General features: G+C 37.3%; 1 long non-coding RNA gene across 1 annotated transcript in view; it reads left to right on the forward strand.

The window, feature by feature from the left end:
* Positions 1-5183: 5183 nt before the first annotated feature.
* Positions 5184-20520, forward strand: part of LOC105463156 (uncharacterized) — a 28137-nt gene continuing 12800 nt past the window's right edge. Inside the window, exons 1-3 of the long non-coding RNA XR_976183.2 lie at positions 5184-5315; positions 18975-19153; positions 20011-20113. This is a non-coding gene — a long non-coding RNA (uncharacterized lncRNA). The remainder of the gene's footprint in view (positions 5316-18974; positions 19154-20010; positions 20114-20520) is intronic.

Consider the following 20520-nt stretch of genomic DNA (forward strand, 5'->3'; position numbering starts at 1 on the left):
ATCATCCTGAATGAAGATTATGGCTCAAAATGCCTATAGTTCCCACAAAAATAATTTACAGATCGGAGAAGTATTTACCATTAGTTACGACATCTAAGAAAAATCCTCTATCTGATAACATGTTTACCCTCAATTGAGGTTGTAACAGAACTGTGTCTAAAACTTTACAAATGTCTTAACTTGAGAGGGAAAATATGTTTTAAGGGCTAGCTGACTAATTAATTGATTGCTGATTGTGACAGTTAGCATAAGAAATAACAGAGAACTGGGTATTAGTCCTACAGATAACAGAGGGGAAGTCTGTGATCTATAGACTGTGAGGTGATGGTACCCATTAGACTTGACTGATTACTTGTGAGAAACAAGAGACCAGAAACGCAGAGTTAGATTTGCCAGGCCTTAGAGTTGGGTAGCTGAAAGGAAAATAATTATGTGAGTAGAAATACAGGAACTAGAGGAATCTGGGGATATTATAATCAATTCAGCTTGGAATCTTTTAGTTTACCTAAACTCCCATGTAAGAATATCTAGATGAGAGATGGTAAGAGTTAATGGCTTCAAGATGTTGAAGCTAGAGATAGAGATGGAGTAGTCATCTACATTTATGTCTATATCTAGTGATTGTAAATAACAAATAAACAGAGTTTTAAAAAATTACCCAGGATCCTGCTACCCAGAACTAATCGAATAACATAACACATGCCCCAATCTTTTTACCATACAGAAATACATACAGGAATGTGTTCTTTCAGCCACTTCCTCGCATAGCATAACTATTTTATTTTGAAAACTGGTAAGAGGGAAGCTGAGATGTTTCAGCATCACCATTGTTTCCAAGCACTAGAGTTAATTCGTCACCTTATAATTGCCACCAAATTGTAGTAATAGTAACTAGAAGGAAAAAGAATAGAGTAGGAGAATACTCTTGGAAATTTAAATGTATTAAGTGCTAGTAAATAGTTTTTTAATATCATATCTTGATTCAAAGAGAATTTGAAGGAAAAAATGTAATTCAAAAACATCTCTGTATTTCATAGGTTAATACATCATATCAAAATTGTTTTCTTTATTCCCTTCTTTATCCCCACTCTCTTCATACTTGCTTCTCTTGGGTTTTGGACATGATTTCAGCCAAGTTAAAATAAATGCTGATTATGATGATCGCATAATTGGTTAGCAAATCAAATGTCTTTTTTTACATTAAGAAAAAGAGAGTTTGCTCTAAGTTGGTACACATCACAATTGTATAATATAGTCCCATTTGGACCTGCGATAACAGTTTTAGGCATTACAGCCTCAAATTGCCACATTTCACAGGCTCCAAACAGAATTGTCATTCTCTGTAATGCCTTAGTGTAAGCACACAAGAAGTGAGAAAAAAAAAATCATTCGAGGAAAATTACATGCAAATAGAAGGTATGAAAAAATTGCCTTGATACATGCTCCAATTATGTAGTCTAGAAGTACAAAGAACAGTGGGTGTGTGCCTCTCAAATTTCCAGTGAGAAAAACATTCAGAAGTTCATAAAACTCAATTGTTTTTCCAAAATATCTGATTAAGAAAATCAATTAACTAGGCATAATCGGCCCTGTGGAGAAATTACTTCATTTCATTGGAAGAGGAAGAGACACTGTGAATAAACCCATTTTTTTCTTATTGCTTTACCCTTCCACATAGCTATGAGAGAGAGAGAGAAAAAAAAAAAAAAAGGAAAAAGAGAGGCAGAAAGAGTAAAAATGAATAGATGTTGGAAAGATGCACAGAGGTGTCCTCACCTGGTTAAATCTCAGCTACCAGTTTTAAAATGCAAACCTCCTTGTAAAATTCCAATCTTGTATGTATAGCTCGGGGTAGATCTTTACTCTTTGGAGTTACCACCGGTTTTAGGATCCTGGTCTCCCAAACTAGATTCTAATTAGGAATTGACCTCTCCAGATTATTCTTAGTTTATAGATCTGGAAAACAGATGAAAACTTTTTTCAGTTTTAATTTTTATGCTAATGGTGGCTGAAAAGATAAGTAGCAACAACACTTACCACAACAAACACAAATTACAGCATTTCCAGAAATTTCCAAACTTTGTCCTCGTAATTATCTCAGATACTCAGAGACTCTTGTTGATATCTTTGGCTCCAAAGCATTAATTTAAGGAACTTTGCTTTCTTTCAGTCTCTGAACCTTCTCTAGATGATAAAGAGTACTTTGTTACTTCAAATCCAATTGGTTCAGCAGAAATCCAGTTGATTCAACAGAATGGCCACACCCATTGTGTGAGAATAGGTGTGCATCCACAGAACCTTTATGTAAACCTGTTTGATAAGGATGATTTGCATTTCTGGCAATGACAAAACTCTAACTTTTAGCTTTTAAGTGCCTCTACTCTACAGCCTCAAGGTCATAGTAGGTCATTTGTCACCATGAAAGCTCTGACCCAGCTAAAACAGAAACTGCAAACTAGATACTGGTTGGACTTCAATCCCAGCATCACCAGATGCTGCATGCGTGAGCTATTTAATCTCCCTGTGCCTTAATGTATCACCATAAAATAGGAATAATAATATTTCCCACCTCGTAAGGATGCTGTGAGAATTCAGTAAGTTAATACATTTAAAAGGCCCACAACCATGCCTTTCACACTGTAAGCATTGTGTAATTATTATCATTGCCAAGATTTACCTTGGAACAAAGTTTTGCCTGCACTGATGTTATGGGATGAATTGTGTGTCCTTCTAAAATTTACAGGAAGTTCTAACCTTCAGTACCTCAGAACATTATTGTATTTGGAGATAGGGTCTTTAAAGAATAATTTAAGTTAAAATGAGGTCATTAGAGTATGCTCTAATCCCAAGTGCCTGGTGTTTTTAAAAGAGGAGATCAGGGAAAAGACACAGAAGGAAACACATGTGAAAACACAGAGAGAAGACATCTGTACGCCAGGGAGGGAGGCCTCAGAAGAAACCAACCCAGCTGACACCTTGATCTCGAACTTCCAGAGTCCAGAATTGTGAGAAAATAAATTTCTGTTGTTTAAGCTGGGGGTCCCCAACCCTGGGCTGTGGACCTGAACCAGTCCCCATAGCCTCTTAGGAACTGGCTGCACAGCAAGAGGTGAGCGGCAGGGGGAGCAAGCATTACCACCGGAGCTCCATCTCCTGTCAGATCAGCAGGGGCATTAAATTCTCACTGTGAACTGTGCATTAAGGGATCTAAGTTGTGTGCTCCTCATGGGAATCTGACACCTGATGATCTGAGGTGGAACACTTTCATTCCAAAACCACCTGCCAGCCCCCACCTTGGCCATGAAAATATTGTCTTCCTCAGAACCAGTCCTTGGTGCTAAAAAGGTTGGGGACCACTGGTTTAAGCTACTCAGTTGTAATACTTTGTTATGGCTGCTCCAGCAAACTAATATAATTCGATTCAAGTTTTTGTCTGGGGCTGGCTCTCTTGAAAAGTCAAGAGATGTGATGACAGACATGGAAAGAGTATATGGCAGTTAAATAATACTGTCCCCTTTAAAGAAGGAATAGATTATCCAGTGGATGACAAGGCCACCATCTTCCATTTTCTCACATCCAACCCACCTCACACATTTATGTAACTCTCATGGCACCACTGGTATTTATAGCAGCTGATCTAAAGATCTAGCTCATTTTTGGCTATTTTATATAAACTAGTTCTTATTCTTCCAAATTTAGCTGGACAATCTCTGGTGTAGAAAAAGACAGCCTCCTGCCATGACACCCGTGGAAAACCTTCATAGTGATGGCAGCATATGACTTGGGGGAGGGGGGATTGTTCGCAAGTAATTACCTCTGTAATTCTACTTCATTCTTTCCTTCTCGGGAACCTTATGAAAATGCAGAAGGGTGAGAACTATAATTACACGGAACACTTTAAATATCAGTAGTAGAATACACATTTTACAATTCAATTCACGTTGTGTGTTTGTGTATGTATATATGTGTGTTGTGACTTTATATTTAAGAATTGCTTTCAACAGGATAGAAAACATTTTCCATTTTTAAACAAATTTGGATACCATGAAGCCATAGCCTTCATTTTCCTGATTCTAACTGAAAGCTCAACCACTTTTTAATGTGCAGCACATTGCCACCTCATTCCTAAAAGCTCCATCCTGTCTAAGGTGCCAATCGAAGACTCTATCTGATGTGGCCAACCAGTAAGGCTCTGCAGTAATTCCATGCTGAGCACCCTGTAATGAGAACAATTCCTGCTTGGAGGCATTTTTTTCATGGGTTGCAGCTACAACTAGAAGTACAGTTTACGTCTGCTGCTGGTTGGTCAAAGAAATACTGTCAGTTTTTTAATAACAAGCTGTAAGCACTTACAGGTGAAGGGGAGGGAGGGAGAAAAAGGAGTGTGCCCAAAGTTATTTCAATAGGCAAGCTCTAAAGTATTCTAAGGTTAATACTGACTAATTAATGACAGCACCAAATGGAGCCAAAAGTGTGAAGTCTGCAAATGCCTAGTAATGAGGGCTGGATAGATAAACCCCACTCCCACTTTCCATGTATGTTTGTAAGTCTGGCTGCAAAATGTAATTGAGGTAAATAGGGTTTTCTACTTATTGCTTATTCTTTAATACTGAGAAAGTATGTGGCTATTCTCCTTTCTTACTTCAAAGAACCGCACTCAATTAACTCTAGTAAATCTTATACCTGGTAGTATCACCACTAGAATCCATGACATAGAAATCTTTGAAGGGCATTTATAGAAGGAGGGGGAGACAGAACCACACCATACATTCAGAACACATTCATCTCTTCGCAGTTAGAACCGATGAGCCCTAACTGTTGGGGTGGGCTGGAGGAGGGGGCCTTGCTGTTTTCAACTCCTTATGCTTATGAAAACCAAGGCTCCCCATTCTTTAAAAAAGAAAAAAACACTCTCAAATCCGAATCATTTTTTAAAGCACCCTGACCCTTTAATGAAAAGAGCCAGTAAGATAGCATCTGAAAAAAGAAAGACAGATTTTAGGAACAAAGGATTTTTTTCCTTGTGCTTTGTTTTCCCAGTCTTGAATTAATCACAGCTGTCTTTCCCCAGCAAAGGTTATTTTTATCTAGCATGCTTTAAATTAAAAAACAACAACAACAAAGGGAGCAATCTGATGTTCTTCAAGCTCCCAGAGCCCTTCCACAGAAAAAGAAGCATTCACTCCGTGCAGCTAAGAATCCAGCTTTTAATTCTATCTTTCCTTGTGTTTACATAAACTTTCGTTTGCATTTCAGAAGCCTTATGGAAAGATTCCTGTGGCTGACCCGGGAGTAGTGGTGAATTTCTCCATCAAGTGAGTATTGATGAGCTGCAAAGTTCAGTGAACAGGAAAATTCTGCTCCTTTTATTGCCAATGTGACAGGTTACTTTATTACCATGCCTTTCACAGCAATTTAACAGTTACCCTGGTAACGGATTCAGTGAGGTAATGGGATCACAGGCATTGGAGCGAAGGCAGGCTGGCCGCTCGGCGCAGCCATCTGCTGGCTGCTGTTCCGAAGGCTGTCTGCCTGGAGGAGCCCTGACAGTCACGGGGCCTGCATGGCAATGAGCAGGTGAAACCGCAGGCCTGCCCTATTTAGCTGTACTCTGGTGATTTGTCTAATTCTATTGAAATAATCATCAGGATTTGTTTCTGATTAATTAACTAACCTTTTGGTAAAAAGATTAGATAACGAAATTGCTGCCTATTCAGAGATAATGAGATTTTTATTACTCTGTCAAAGGAAAAAAGTACATTTATGTGTCACCAGCCGCTGTGTCAAGAGGAAAAAAAAAAAGAGTTTTCAGTCTTTGTCAGATGTGTATATTCCTCAACAGACGAAGGGTGTGCTTAATTCTGTAGGAACTCCCCCAGCCTTGTTTGATGGCTTTAGGAAGAGTTTTTAAAACAGCAAACAAAGTAATAAACACATTTAGGCCAATAGGCTTTTGGGGAGGGTGCTAATTTGTTTTAAAATGTCTCCTAATGGGAGAAATGCTTGGGAGTCTGGGGAACTTGCCTGTACTGCGTGGGTGTATTTATGTAAGTGTGAGAGTGTGAAGAAAGCAGTAAAATCTCCATGCGAGCCTTTAAAATGACATATGTAGACAGGCTGCTTTTCCTCCGCACTACAGATATGTCTTCGGCTTGCAGTACATTTGTCTTCTGGCAGGAGTTGCACTCAGGCAACGGGAAGGGGAAATCATCCGAGCTTAGCAGGCTGGGAGGTCACCTGTGACTGTCACAGGTAGGCTGCCTTAGGAAATGAATTATTCTAACTGGCGGTGAGTAAAAAGGGAAGCAGCCCTTCTCCTGTTTCACTCCAAGACACACAGCCGGTCGATTTAACCTTTTCTCTTAAGAAGTCACAGCTCAATCCTTTGTTAAGGGGGACTTTCATTTTCTCACTCCTCTGTGCCTTCTTCAATGCTATGATGCCAAGAAAAAAAAAAAAAAAGAAACCAACCCGGGGAAAAGCGCTTTCCTTGGATAAAGAGATGCCAAATGCGCCAAATAGGCTGTGTGAGCCAGGCAGGATTGGAGGGAACAAAGCGCAGTATATTTCCAAATAAAACTTCAAAGAGCTACAATATTGTTTTAATTACTAAAACCTGAGGAGGAAACACAGTGCATGTCTCTTCCTGCAATGCAATAAAACGGAGGAGTGGGAGAAAGGGCCAAGTGGCGGGCTGGGACCCAGCTGAGCATTTTGTGAAAGTGTATTTGTGTCACTGTCTTTTCAGAGTCAATGAGACACTTATGTTTCTTGTGATATCCTGTGGCCTTGGCTGCCTCCGTTTGTGTGTGTATGAACATGAGAAGATTTCAAGTTCTAAAAATGGAAGTTTCTATTCTGAATTTCATATGGTTCACAGACAAGTTGCAACAGACCAAAGGAAAAAAAAAAGAATGTGCAGGGGATCAAACGTGAACATTCCAGAGCCCACTTTCCTGTCCTGCCTGGCGTTCCCACTCTCTATCCCTCTTTATTCCAGTCCCTCCTGCACCTCCAGTTGCCGGCTAACAGGCTCCATTCGTGATAACAGATGCTTGACAAAGAAAGAGAAATAAGACATTAAAAAAGAGTAGGTTGCTGCTGGGGGTGGGGATTTGATAGCTCATTGCCAATGGCTTTTTACAGGAACTTGCTCTCCCTGGCTCACTACCAAGACAGGGAGAGAACAAGGCGGGGGAGGGAGCCTTTGTCCTCAAACTCCCAGTGAAATATAGGGTTAATATTAGCAATTATTATTAAAATTAGCCAAATGTTATTAAATGATCTTTGTATAGAAGAATAAGTATAGTTTTCCCTTTGGCAGACAATGACATCTGCAGCTCTACATTTTCATGAAATGACTATACTTAACAAAAACATTACTTCATTTTCATGGTATTTCTTTTGTGCCTAGGAGCAACCCTGTAATTGTTCACTTCAATTACAACATTACTATTTTAAACCGAAACCCATTTTATCTGCATGCCAGCTTTTTATTTGTTTTACCAACTATATCTATTTCCATTACTGCAAGGCTGATGGTTTGTCTCAAGAGGAAATCAAATCCATTAATTCAGAAATTTCAAGCCCGACTAGCTCTGCCATAAGCAGCATTTCTTATGCTAATAGCAAATGTGCTGAGACTGAAAGGAACTGACATGGCCCTGTTTTTTATCATAACTTAAGCATTTATGTAAGAAGGCAAATCTAATAGTAGTAGGAAACTGTAAGTGTTATTATATATAATTCACTTTCCTGAGATCTGGACAGGGCTCTGGTTTGTGTAGCCATGGTTTAAATCAGGCTGCCACAAGACTTTAACTCACCTGACTTTCCCTATTCAGCCAACATATTGCTTCACAACAGATATATCTAGCATGAAACTAGATTTGTGTGTTTGTGTGTATTTGTTTTATTCTCTACTATTTTTTCCCCCTGCAAGACCAACTTTTGTCACTGCAGGGGGAAAAAAATCGTTTTGTATGCAGGGGATGTCTGAAACTTACGTGTGTAACAGCACTAGCCTGAGACAAACCTGGCCCCTTCTGTTTCATTTTTAATGCACTCTGTTTGGGTCCTATCACATGGTTTGTGTTCAATTAGATAGCTTGACTCAATAAAATCTGACTCTGACCCAGAAAAAAAGGAGAGAGAGAGACTGCTCCTGACTCCTGCATAAGCTTTTGCAGGCACTGTGACCTGTTTATGTCAATGGTAAAGTGTAAGAGATTCCTATCACAGAACCACATCATCTTCTGGGATCTTAAAAATACAGAAAGCACTTGAGGACCCTGGCCCTCCTTTGTCACTGCAAAGCCCTTCAGTGCTGTAAATCAGTCCTCATTGGGAGCTCTTATACACCAGCCATCACCGATAAGCTTTGGAGAAGTAGACAAGGCTTTTAGGAATTGCTGAACCATGAAGTTGACCTGCTTAGGGTTTTGTTGTAGACTATTAAATCCAGGATGGCCGTTTTAAGATGATTCCGCTTTCTTTTTCCCTTGGCCTGGTTAAGCAACTCTACCCCTACCTCATTATTTGACTGATTTAAAAAAAAAAAATCAGAATGGAGCAACCTGCTGTTTAAGAATACTACCTTCACACATCAATTTAATCAGAGTGACTTATGCTGACGTAGTTTACGGGCTCAAGCAACTTGACGCTAATTTTGCAGCTAAGAAAAGATTTACTAACTGTACATACTGCTCTGCTTTTGTTGGCATGGGTACCACAATTCTTTTCTCCAAAAACAAACTCTAAATCTTTTGTAAACATGCATTATTTGGTTAACACATTGTAAATGGATCCCAGTTGTGCAGCACAAGCACTCTTCACTATTATGTAAACAATTATTCACTGAAAAGCTTGCTTTAAATTGTAAATGAATATATTTCAGCTGTAATGTTGCTTTCAGACCTGCCCAGTGGTATAAATCTGGTCATTTGTTTTTTGCACTCTGCCTATTACTAACCGGTTAGAAATGTGCTGATTATTTGCACAAGCCTTTCACACTGCGGGCACAGTTAAATTGCTGTTTTATTTTTCCTGTGTTTGATGAGTGTTAACAGGAGCACCATTTGAGGAAACCCAAACCAAATACAGCTCTTTAATTGGGGTTGGAGTGTTTGGGAAAAGCCACCCGGTGAGTAATTCCACTGTTTAATGTTTGAAAGTTCATCCACCTCACTATAGGACTTATGACAAGATTAATTAAAGGGAGTTAACAAAAATGCAGGGCCTTGCTCAGCCAACCAGAATTTACGGCGCACCCAGTTGCGGGGATGTAGATTATTTCGTGCAAGGTCTAATTCCCAACCCTCTCCTTTAAACTCCTGTCATTGCCAAACAGCTCCACGTCAAGACTGGGCAATTTTAAATTCAGTATCTCTTCAAGAAAGCACAATCTGGAGAAAAACTATGACAGAGGTATCTCACTGGGCCCCTGTGACTTCCCTTCCTCACAGGGTACGCCCAGTGGCTGATGAAAGTTTCAGCTGACTCAGAAAGCCTTGTCTTTCCATTTCTCCCTAAAGAGTCAATGATTCATTTTTAAAGTTTCCCCACCCCTTGTGGTTTAATTGGGTTTCAGTAGTGTGCCGATCTGCAGAGCTTGGAAGACAGAAATAATGACCTCGGATGGTCTCATTGGTGTGCACCAGAACATGTGTAGTTTTATCTAGCTCTTTTGCTAGAACTGCAAAACTGTATGTGCATTGACTTAGACACTGCTGACCTTAGATCAAGCCTAGGAAGCTCCAGATTCCAGCCCCAGATTTGCTCCTGTCTTTGGACACTCATTTTACCTCTGTGAGTCTTGCCTGTGGCATAGCCGGGTTGGATGGCACCATCCTTAGTTCCTTCTGAAACTGAAATTCTCAGATACCTGTGGTGCATAATTCTACCTGCTCTTTCATATCTATAAATAAATAAAAGAGGAAGACTCAGTGATCAAAAGATATGGTATTTAATAGCTAAAAGGACAAGGCTTTTACTTCCATATTGAACATTAGAAAGGGAATCTGTAGTTTTTTTTGTTACTGAGAATTCTGTAGAATTCAGGTAGAATAGGTACGCTTCCTTCTGTGGCTATTCTTTGCAACTTAAATGACTATACTATCTTTAAGTAAATCACACAAGAAATATTTTGTAGATCTACAATGGTTTGTAATTATATTATTTATAATTTGTTTAATATACTTTCCCTCATAGTCATCAGGACTCATGCTACCTTTTTCTTCCTGACAAGCTACTTATTCAGATATTCTATTTTACATATTACATTCAATTTAGGTTGAAAGAATGAAAGTAATGTTCACATCAATATATGGCTGTGAAAATTAAGATAGAAGACTTTTTTTGTCTTCTCTAAAACTTTCTCTTTTCTAGATACTGACGCAAGTTATCACTAATGACAAATTGGAACCATAAGCCTTGAGTACAAAAAGTCCATTTCAGGACAATTATGAGCTTTGTCATAATGGAAAATACAGGCATTATTGATTTCTTTTCCCCTGCTAAACACAGTTTTCTAAATAAGAAACAGGCAGGCTCCTGCAGCATTTCTCTTACCTATATATATGTGTTCGATATGCAGTTCCACAGAACAAACGGAAATATTTTTAAATTACATATGTTTTAGTTAGAAGCACACTTGGAATTTTTTTAACTGTAGTTTGCAATAGTCCTGAGTCCTGGTAGTTGGTTTATTTTAAAATGTAGATGTTACACCAAATTGAAGTATTAGCAGCGCTCATTTTACGTGCTTCCCTATCTGCCCTTTCATCCAGTGCTTCCAAGGGAAATACACATTTCACACTGCTCACAGCTCTAACATTTTCTTTGCCTATTTCTGACTTCTGACCTTGTCCAGACAGACAACCATGCTATCATGACTTTACCTTTCAACTCTCCATTTTATAACACCATGTCTAGGAATGCCCCAGTTAAAAGAAGGAGCCACTTATTCAGGCCAAATGTGTGGAATATTGATAAAGTCCATTCAGAATTGAAATGTGTGCAAGGCAGCTCACAATGACCTTCTTAGAAACACATTAACGATGTACAAGTGTTTCTGGTCTTTATTAAGGTCTTGGCTATTTATATTATAGAAGGACAGACTTCGTCTGACTGGTTTTTGCTATCAAATTCAAACTTTCATGTTTATTACAATAAATAAATGGTCACTTAAGTACCTGAAAGAGTAAGAGTTCAAGTAAGATTTTACATCAGTATGTGGAATGAGTTCAAAGCATTCAAATAGTCTACTATGCCCGAGTCGAAACTCTTCTGCTGTGGTCAATGAGTCCACATAATCTAGCTGGAAAATATTCTGAGCATTTTCCTGAGCAGACAGAATTCCTGTCCTGGACTTATATCTTAGAGAATGTACAGGTGTCTAAAGAATCTTTAAAATAAAGGCCAAGCAGCCTTGGCTGATATGTTCCTCTTCAGTTACTTAAATTCTAAGTTCTTTGGGAGTAAGGAATTTATCTTCTTCATCTTTCCAATCTGACTACCTAGCCCAATGCCTCACATTTAACAAATGTCCAATAAATGTTTGTTGACCTAAATAATGATGGCATCCTGAATATTCATTCTTTACTCCATGGTAGTAGAGAGATGAGTCATGTAATCAATGTGTACAACTTACATGTATAGGAAAATGGTCATTCCTACTTACAGAATGTCCAGTTTGTGAATTCACCTAAGGCTAGACACAGTTTCAGAGGCAGAAATGTCATTCATATTGCAAAAATGAAGATTTCCCTAAAACATGATTAAACTAATACACTTATTAGAATTAAATCAATATACCAGCAGTAGAAGGGAAGATTACAAGGCACAAGGAAAGAAACAAACCTTTGCATTCAGGTGAGTCCTCATCTTAAAAAGTCTTCTATTATTATGTATTTATAATGTGTTTTTTGCATAAATGTTTGCAAGAACCTGTAGCTGCACCTTCTTCTGCTTTTAGACCTGTTGGAATGAGACTTAAATTTGGCAATCACTTATTTAAGTACTTTAGTAACAGAAAGAAATAATTTAATAGTTGATATGGTTTGGCCGTGTCCCACCCAGATCTCATCTTGAATTGTTGTTCCCATAATCCCCATCTGTCATTGGATGGACCAGGTGGAGATAATGGAATAATGGGAGCAGTTTACCCCATGGTGTTCTCGTGATACTGAGTGAGTTCTCACGAGATCTGACAGTTTTATAAACATCTGGCATTTCCCCTGCTTATATTTCTCCTTCCTGCCATCATGTGAAGAAGGATGTGTTTACTTCCCATTCTGCAATGGTTGTAAGTTTCCTGAGGCCTCCCCAGTCATGCTGCACTGTGAGTCAATTAAACCTCTTTCCTTTATAAATTATCCAGTATCAGGCAGTCCTTTATAGCAGTGGGAGAACGGACTAATACAATAGTCATTGTCATATAACATATTATTTCACTTTTCTTAAGCATATATTATTTTTATAAAAATAATAAAGCTATTTTGAAAAAGAAAGTTGAGTATGCCATTCTTTCAAATGCAGTATGATAGCAAATATAGTCAAAAAGGAATCAGGAAAGTCTGCAGATGGATGTTATAACCACACTAAGTCTTGAAGGATAAGGGAATTTAGCCTGGAGAAAGGAAGCAAGGTTCATTTCAGGCAGAGGGAAGAACATATGTTGCTGTACAGCTTTGGGTTTAAATCACATCATGTTAAAAAGGCCTTCCTTGACTATAATACAAATGTTATTTATATTTTATAGAAACAATTAATAATTTAGGAAAATTCTCTACCTCTTTCCTCAAAAAAGTATTTGCTTTTTACAAATGGAAATTTGATATTTATAATAAAACAATTAATAAATGTCTCAATGTTACCTCATTAACTTTAAATTCTTCAAAATATGTATCTTGTTTATTTGTTCGTCTATCCAACAAAATCTTATTGAATCTACATAAACTTTTCCTAAGAACTATGGTAGCTACTGTGAATATAAGGGTGAAAAGACAAATGTAACTCCATGCTGTCATGGAGCTTATAAATCTTTGAGGCCATCTCTCCTCAATCATCATGAACATAGTGAACGTGTCTAGAAGAAAATTTCTATGTGAAAACTGATATATTAGTGTTTTAGTTTTTACTTCTGCATAACAAATCATCACAAAACATAGTGTCTTAAAATAATAATTACTTATTATCTCACAGTTTCTGTGGGTCAGGAATTTCAGAGCAGCTTAGCTGGGCTATTTGGCTGGGGGGGGTCTCATGAAGTTTTAGTCAAATTTTGGCTGACTGTAATCTTTTGAAGATTAGGCTACACTAGAAGATCTGCTTCCAAGGCCATGCAGACACAAGACTGTTTGTGGGAGGCCTCAGCTCCTTGCTGGTGCACTTCTCCACACAGCTGCATAAGTGGCCTCATGGCATGGCACTGGTTTCCCCCAGAGCAAATGATCCAACAGGCCAAGTTGGAAGCTGTGGCTCCTTTTATGACCTAGCCTCAGAAAAAAACACAGGAACCCATCCATAGTATTCTACGTGATAAGCTTTGATTCAATGTTGGAGACTAAGCTAGGGCATAGATATCAGATGGTGAAAATCACTGGGGGCCACCTTGGAGCTGACTGCCACAATGACCAAGCCTTTGTTCAGAAAATCTCTACATCCGGGAATCCAGTTTGTGACATAATCATCAGTTCAAAACGCTCATTTAGTTTCATAATATCCTGAAGTTGTTGACAGCTTTTTTACTTTGAAGAATGAATCTATAAGTTTATGAAGGAAATTTTCAATAAGTCTTAGGCTTTTGTGTTTTTTGTTTGTTTTCAACTAAATAATCTTCCCTAGTACTTTGAAACCATTGTTTTCAATCAGAGAGTAAGCTTTCACTTTGCTCTGAGTGAAGCATAAGGGCCCCAATAGGTGCTGGAGTGGAAATATATTCTTCCTAAACAGTGAAAATTCTTACTTGCCAAGGAATCATTTCATCTTTTTCATCTGAGAAAGATATCAATTTTTCAAAATTTCTGTTGCCAGAAAAAGTTAAAAGTACCGATTTAATTCAAAATCTTACCAAATGAAAGAATTCTCTACACAGCATCCCTTACAGATGGTCAATGGGTAGTTGGACTACTTTTCATGACAGGAGGCTCCTTTCTTCGTGGGAAACAGTAAATTCATATTCAGTAGAGAGCCAAAATCATCAGCTTGCTGAAACCTCAACTCAAGGATTTTAATGGTGCCTTCTGGAGCAGTGTAAAACAGGTTGGCTCTCTTTTCTGCATGATAGCCCTTCTCAAAGCTGAAGATAAGCTGTCATTTCTTGCCTTTATAAACAAGTAATAAATTAACCATAAATTGAGATTCTAACTATAAGCCATTATTATTTAAATCTTCTGAGGCTACATTCTATTTATCTGGTTTCAAGTCTTCACTGCTTTTTTCTTTTTTTTTTTTTTTGAAGATATTGTTTAATTCAAAATTTATGTTATTTTTTCTTAGTCCAAAATGTGAAATTTTACTAAATGCAAAAGCAAATACTTGTTAGATGTCTTAGAGGTTGTGAATTTGATTTAGCAGTTCTCTAGAAATATGAAGCTTAACTGAAGCAAATTCCTGTTATTCTAGTTTTACATCTATTTCCCCACAGAAGGGCTTAAAAATGAGATTGCAAATCCTAACTGTTACTTTCCTCTATCTGGTTGACAGGTAGACTTGGAGTCAGAGATGAGATTACTTAATCCCAAGGGTCCTATTTTCCCTTTTGCCTAAGGCCTTCCTGGTGTTAATTAGGTGCAAGGAGAGATGCAGAATTAACACTTTCAGGAGCAACATTTACCTTCCTCTCATTAGCTGCACTGCAGCAATAATGATGTAATAACACCCTTTACTGTTAAGGTTGCCATACTTTAAAGCAGTCTCTAGTGCCCCAGACACAGTTCATAGACACTGTTCTCAGCCATAGAGTTACCAGAGAAGAGCTCGAGTTTTGTAGACAATTTGCTCAATATTATTATTCTTGAAGACTAACTACTATTGAAAAATTGTCTTGCTGTTGGTGGTTGATTTGTTGCCTTTTCTTTGACCTTCCTAAATGGTGAAATGCCTATCTTATGATAATAATATTTCCATCTGGCTCTGTACTCCTTTGAAAAGATGCCACATGGAAAGACGCTTCTCTTTCTCTTTATACATCAACAATTAAGATGGTTAATTCAGACTTTCTGGAGAGTCTTATCAATGCCAATAGCAATCATTGCACACAATGGTATTCTTTAAAGTGCCCTGTTGTATAGCAGTCTCAAAAATTATGTTGAAAAAGTAGTATCCTTATTCATATAATACGAATAGTTTTTTGTAACTAGTAAAACCAGTGATCTGTGCAGGGTCAAGAACAAGGTAAACATGACTTATCTCTGCATATTTATGCCCTGTTTACTTTCTTCCGAAAGTATTCAGGATGAGACAAAACTGAAAGAACTATATTCTTCAAATAAGAGAAGAAATGGCCTTACGAAAGACAGAGTCTGGTGAAATCAACTCTCATCTGACATGCTAAAATTCTGGGTTTAAAATGTAAATAATTTAAAACTCATGTTAAAACAGGCTGTTAATTAAGTTTATAGAGCCATGCTATGTGGGTAGGTGGAAAGTTAGACTGTAAAAGTTTAGGCCGGGCGCGGTGGCTCACGCCTGTAATCCTAGCACTTTGGGAGGCCGAGGCGGGCGGATCACAAGGTCAGGAGATCGAGACCACGGTGAAACACCGTCTCTACTAAAAATACAAAAAATTAGCCCGACGCGGTAGTGGGCGCCTGTAGTCCCAGCTACTCAGGAGGCTGAGGCAGGAGAATGGCGTGAATCTGGGAGGCGGAGCTTGCAGTGAGCCGAGATCGCGCCACTGCACTCCAGCCTGGGGGACACAGCAAGACTCCGTCTCAAAAAAAAAAAAAAAAAAAAAAAAAAAAAAAAAAAAAAGTTTAAGACTTTGAAGATTAGGCGTGGTAGGCAAATTAAAATTAAAATCTGATTCTCATTGTGACTTTTATTGCATATTTCTTATTTAAAAGCCATTAATAGAGATGGAGTATATTTCATCATTATAAGAATTTATCGAATAGCATAAACAATTCATTTCTAGGAAAATAGAGAAATTTTCTCATGATGTCTTTTGTTGGCAGCTAAACTTTGGGCTGTTTGTAGGCTATCTCTATGTTGGGAGAAACAGACTTTAAAGGGAGTAAAATGGTCTGACTGACTGACTTTTTTGCAGGTTATATCTGAAGAAAGATGTTCTAAGGAAATCATAGGAATGAAATAATGTCACATGATTTCTCCTTTTATAGAAATTAAGCTCAAAAGTTAGTTTTAAAGATAATATTACCCTATGTAAATGGTAGATTACATTATTGCCTCAAGACATTATGATCTTGATGAATCTATATACATGGTTATCAAAGAGAAAAAAGACAATGCTAAGTACTCCAAATGCTCTAAATAATGTTTAGATTATCAGGGAATGTAATGGAACCTTAGGGCTGCATAAAAAATGATTATCAGACAATTATAATGTACTTAACATGTTTAAAGCACTATGAACTCAAAATGGTCTCTTTTCTATATTATCCAACTTTTAGTGGAACATTAGGAAGTTACTAAAATTATGTATTATCTCTATTTTATAGATGACTAAACTAAAACAGAAACTTAATGACAGTAATAGATTTAGATTATAGGTCAATGAATGACTCATTTTGGGTACCTACCATTTTCCTCTCCAAATCCTCCAGGATTCTATAGCACACTATTATGAATAAGAGTAAAGATCTCTGGCTAAAATCTCTGTGGTTATATTGCCATGTATTACATATGGATTAATAAATCATTGTATGGCTGGCACATGAATTGTAAGAATTTATCAACCTAACCAGGTCAGTTTTGAGAGTGAACGGGGACGCTACTAATGATTATATCAGGACTTTATGGAGTGACTCTAAATATAACTTTGTAGTGACTCTAAATAAACTGTTGACCAAAAAAAAAAAAATTGTGTATATGTCTTTCTGTTTTGTTTTCCCAGAAGAGTGAGATTCCTTTTCTTATGCATATGTGAATTTTGCTTGTGTTTTGTTTTTGCCAGAGTAAGAGGTGTTTGAGGAACATAATTTCACTCTTAACTAAGACAAGGCAGTTGTTTCCTCTTTACTTCTCAATATCGCTGAAAGCATTATTCTGGTTAATCAGCCACATTCAATCAAATAATATGAAATATAATCATAGAGAAAACATTCCGTCTTCAGAGATTTTCCAGGATATAAATTTATGTATGTGTATTTATACACATTTTTTTTGTCCTTTTTTTTTTTTTTTTTTTTTGAGGTGACTTCTGACTCTGCAATCAGGCTGGAGTGCAGTAGCATGATCATAGTTCACTGCAGCCATGAACTCTGGGACTCAAGTGAATCTCCCATCTCAGCCTCCCAAGTAGCTAAGACTACAGGTGTGTGCCACCACACCTCGTAAATTTATTTTTTGTATAGATGGGGTCTTGCTTTTGGCCCATGCTGGCCTCAAACTCCTGTCCTCAAGAAATCCTCCTCCCCCAGTCTCCCAAAGTACTGAGATTACAGGCATGAGCTACCACACCTGGCTTTTTTTTTTTTCTCTCGAGCAAATAGATTGGGATAATGAAAATGACTACTGTTGAGCACTTTTTAAAGCATTCAAATGTTGCATAAATATTTTCAAATTTTCATTAAAACTTAATTTTGGAATGCTGAGAGTTACAATCTGAAACCAACAAATTCAGTGCTTACATTACCAGATTTTAATTTTTATTTCTCAATAACCTAAATAAGGAATTTTAATGGATTTATATTATTTCTAAAATGCTCGTTCTTATTTCTACTAGCTTCCCTTATTTTTCTCTTAGTCCATTTTCCGTTTCTTATTATTTTGCTTCTTTAGTTTTTCCTTTCCTAATTATTGTTTGGTCACATTTTATTTGATTCTTGTTTTTTTGAAATAGATAATTCTAACTATATTTTTTTCTAGTTACTATCATATATTATTAATTTTAAAAGCTCTGGATAAATTTTCCTAACAACATCAAAATCAGTCACTTTATTAATCAGCTTTGCTTCATGACAAATAACCTCCAGACCTCAGTGGGTTGCCATAAAAAGCTCATTTCTCTCTTAGGTTTTATGTCAATTTTAACAGGTTGACTGTGGCTCTCTCTCTATATATACATATATACACACATATACTCTCTCTCTCTCTCTCTCTCTATATATATATATATATATATATACTCATTCCAGAATCTAAGCTGCAGGAGCAAATCTGAAAAGGACATGCCATTCTTTTGCAACAGAAACCAGACTAAGGCACTCAAGATTCTCAATACTTCTGATTGAATGTGGTATATTTCATGTTTACTCACTGCCCATTAGCCAAAGCAAGTCACATGGCCAAGCCTAATATCAAAGGGGTTGGGATGTAAGCTCCCCCTATAAGATGGTGCTTTATGTCACATGGCAACAGGGAGGGTAGAGAATAACTGAAAATGATGGCACCATGTACTATAGTAACTCTACCCTGTTGCTCTGACAAGATAAGATCAACATGTACTGATCTCATCTAAGTGTTAGAGATACTATAAGGAATAAAGCTATCCTTTTTTATGAAATTTAAACTCAGGTTGTGATATACCTATTTCACTACTCTTCTAGCTTTGTATTGAAATTATCCGGAATTTGCACTAAGTTTTTCCAAACGTTGACTAACTCATTTGCATGCAGCAGCCTATTCTTATTTTATGAATTTGGTATCCTCTCAAATCTCTGGGGATATGAACATCTATTTTAAAATTTTCTTCTATGTCTGGTATCAACTTTACTTTGTAAGGTGAGAGAGTATCATTTTATATAGTTACGTATATCTTTATGATATGTTGACTTTTCTCATGTTCACAGTGATTGATCTATACCAAGGACTAAAGAAGGCTTCACCAGTTCAAGTAAATATCACTGTTCCCCAGGCAAGGTGTATGGATTCTGTTCAGAGGTCATCTGATTGCAGCAAATAATCAGTAGCAAATAACCAGGAAAGGGTCTGGTGGATGGAGCATATTTTCAGTTGATTTTCTTTTAAGGTACTTGGGATATTGTCTTTGGCATACAAGTGATTCTCATATATTACAAAAGGTGTTTAGGCCCCTCCTCTGTTTCTCTCCCTAAACTCGAAAGCCCATTCTGTAAGTTCCCCATGGACAAGTTGTCACGTTATTTAAATAACTTATCTCCAAGCTTTATCCTGAAGTCAAACATCAGAGCCAGTCACATTAAGAGTGGGCCCTGGCAAAGAGACTTACAAACCTTTAAATAAATATCCAAAGATGGCCTCAGAGCACACTTCTGCTGCCTCTGATCTTAAGGGGACTCCTGATATAGCCCAGAGCAAGGGGAGATTCATGAGGTGAGTGAGGTTCTTGCCTCAGGCACAAAACTTAAGCTAAAACACACAGTAATCACCATAAATAATATTCTGCTGCAATTCTTTAAAAGATCCAAAAGTAATGCAAAATTCTGTAATAGACAAAATGTCAAAACCTTAAATAAAGATAAAATTGCTAATAGTACTGTGCCAAGCCACAGCAGAGCATGAAGCAAAACAAATTCTTACTTTTGATTTTTCAAAATATTTTCAAGTTTTTTGGGGGTACGCTCTCAAATTTTATATTCAACATTCAGCTCACCCCAGTCCTGGCTCTGGCTCCTGAGAAAACCTACCATTTCTCCTCCTGAGAAAACCTACCATTTGAGCAGTACTACATTATGTTTGTACCATATGCGTAGTTCTTTAGCTTTGTTGGGTCAAGGGAAAAATCTCATCTGTCAGCTTTAGAGCTTTTACAACTTTCTCAGTCTAGTTGTCCACTGATGAAATATTTCATTTTTCTCTGCACTGATTATAGACTTCTTATTATTTTTCACGTTTTTGTTTCAGTAGGATTTTGAGAGAGAAAAAAAGTTAACTTCCACGTATACATGTGCTCAGTCAGCTATCTTGAAACAGAAGCCGGGAATAGACATAAAAGCAAGATAAAATAATGGTAAGATTAATTATCAAAATGTAAGGCATATTGGGGTACATAAAAGATATGGCATATGTAAAAAGATTCGGCATTATTTTTTAAGTGGCTATAATTCCATTTTCAAACATAATGGAACAATTTAAGGTAGGCATATTTTAGAGTTTAGAAATAAAAGGTTGAGTAAAAAGGAAATAGATAAATTTGACCATCTAAATCCAGCCATAAAGAAATACACTAGAGACACAGGGAGAAAAACTACTCTGCTTCCATTTCCTCCAAAGACTCCCAAGTATTGTATAAGACATAGTTTCATTAGAAGAGAAACACATAACTAAGCAAATAGAGAACATTTCAGAGGATTGCATTTAAAAACTTACTAAATTCAGGTTAAAAATACAGTTAAAGACATCCCAGGCTATTTTATG

The sequence above is a fragment of the Macaca nemestrina genome, chromosome 6 (genome assembly GCF_043159975.1).
Source record: "Macaca nemestrina isolate mMacNem1 chromosome 6, mMacNem.hap1, whole genome shotgun sequence".
Classification (NCBI taxonomy): Eukaryota; Metazoa; Chordata; class Mammalia; order Primates; family Cercopithecidae; genus Macaca; species Macaca nemestrina.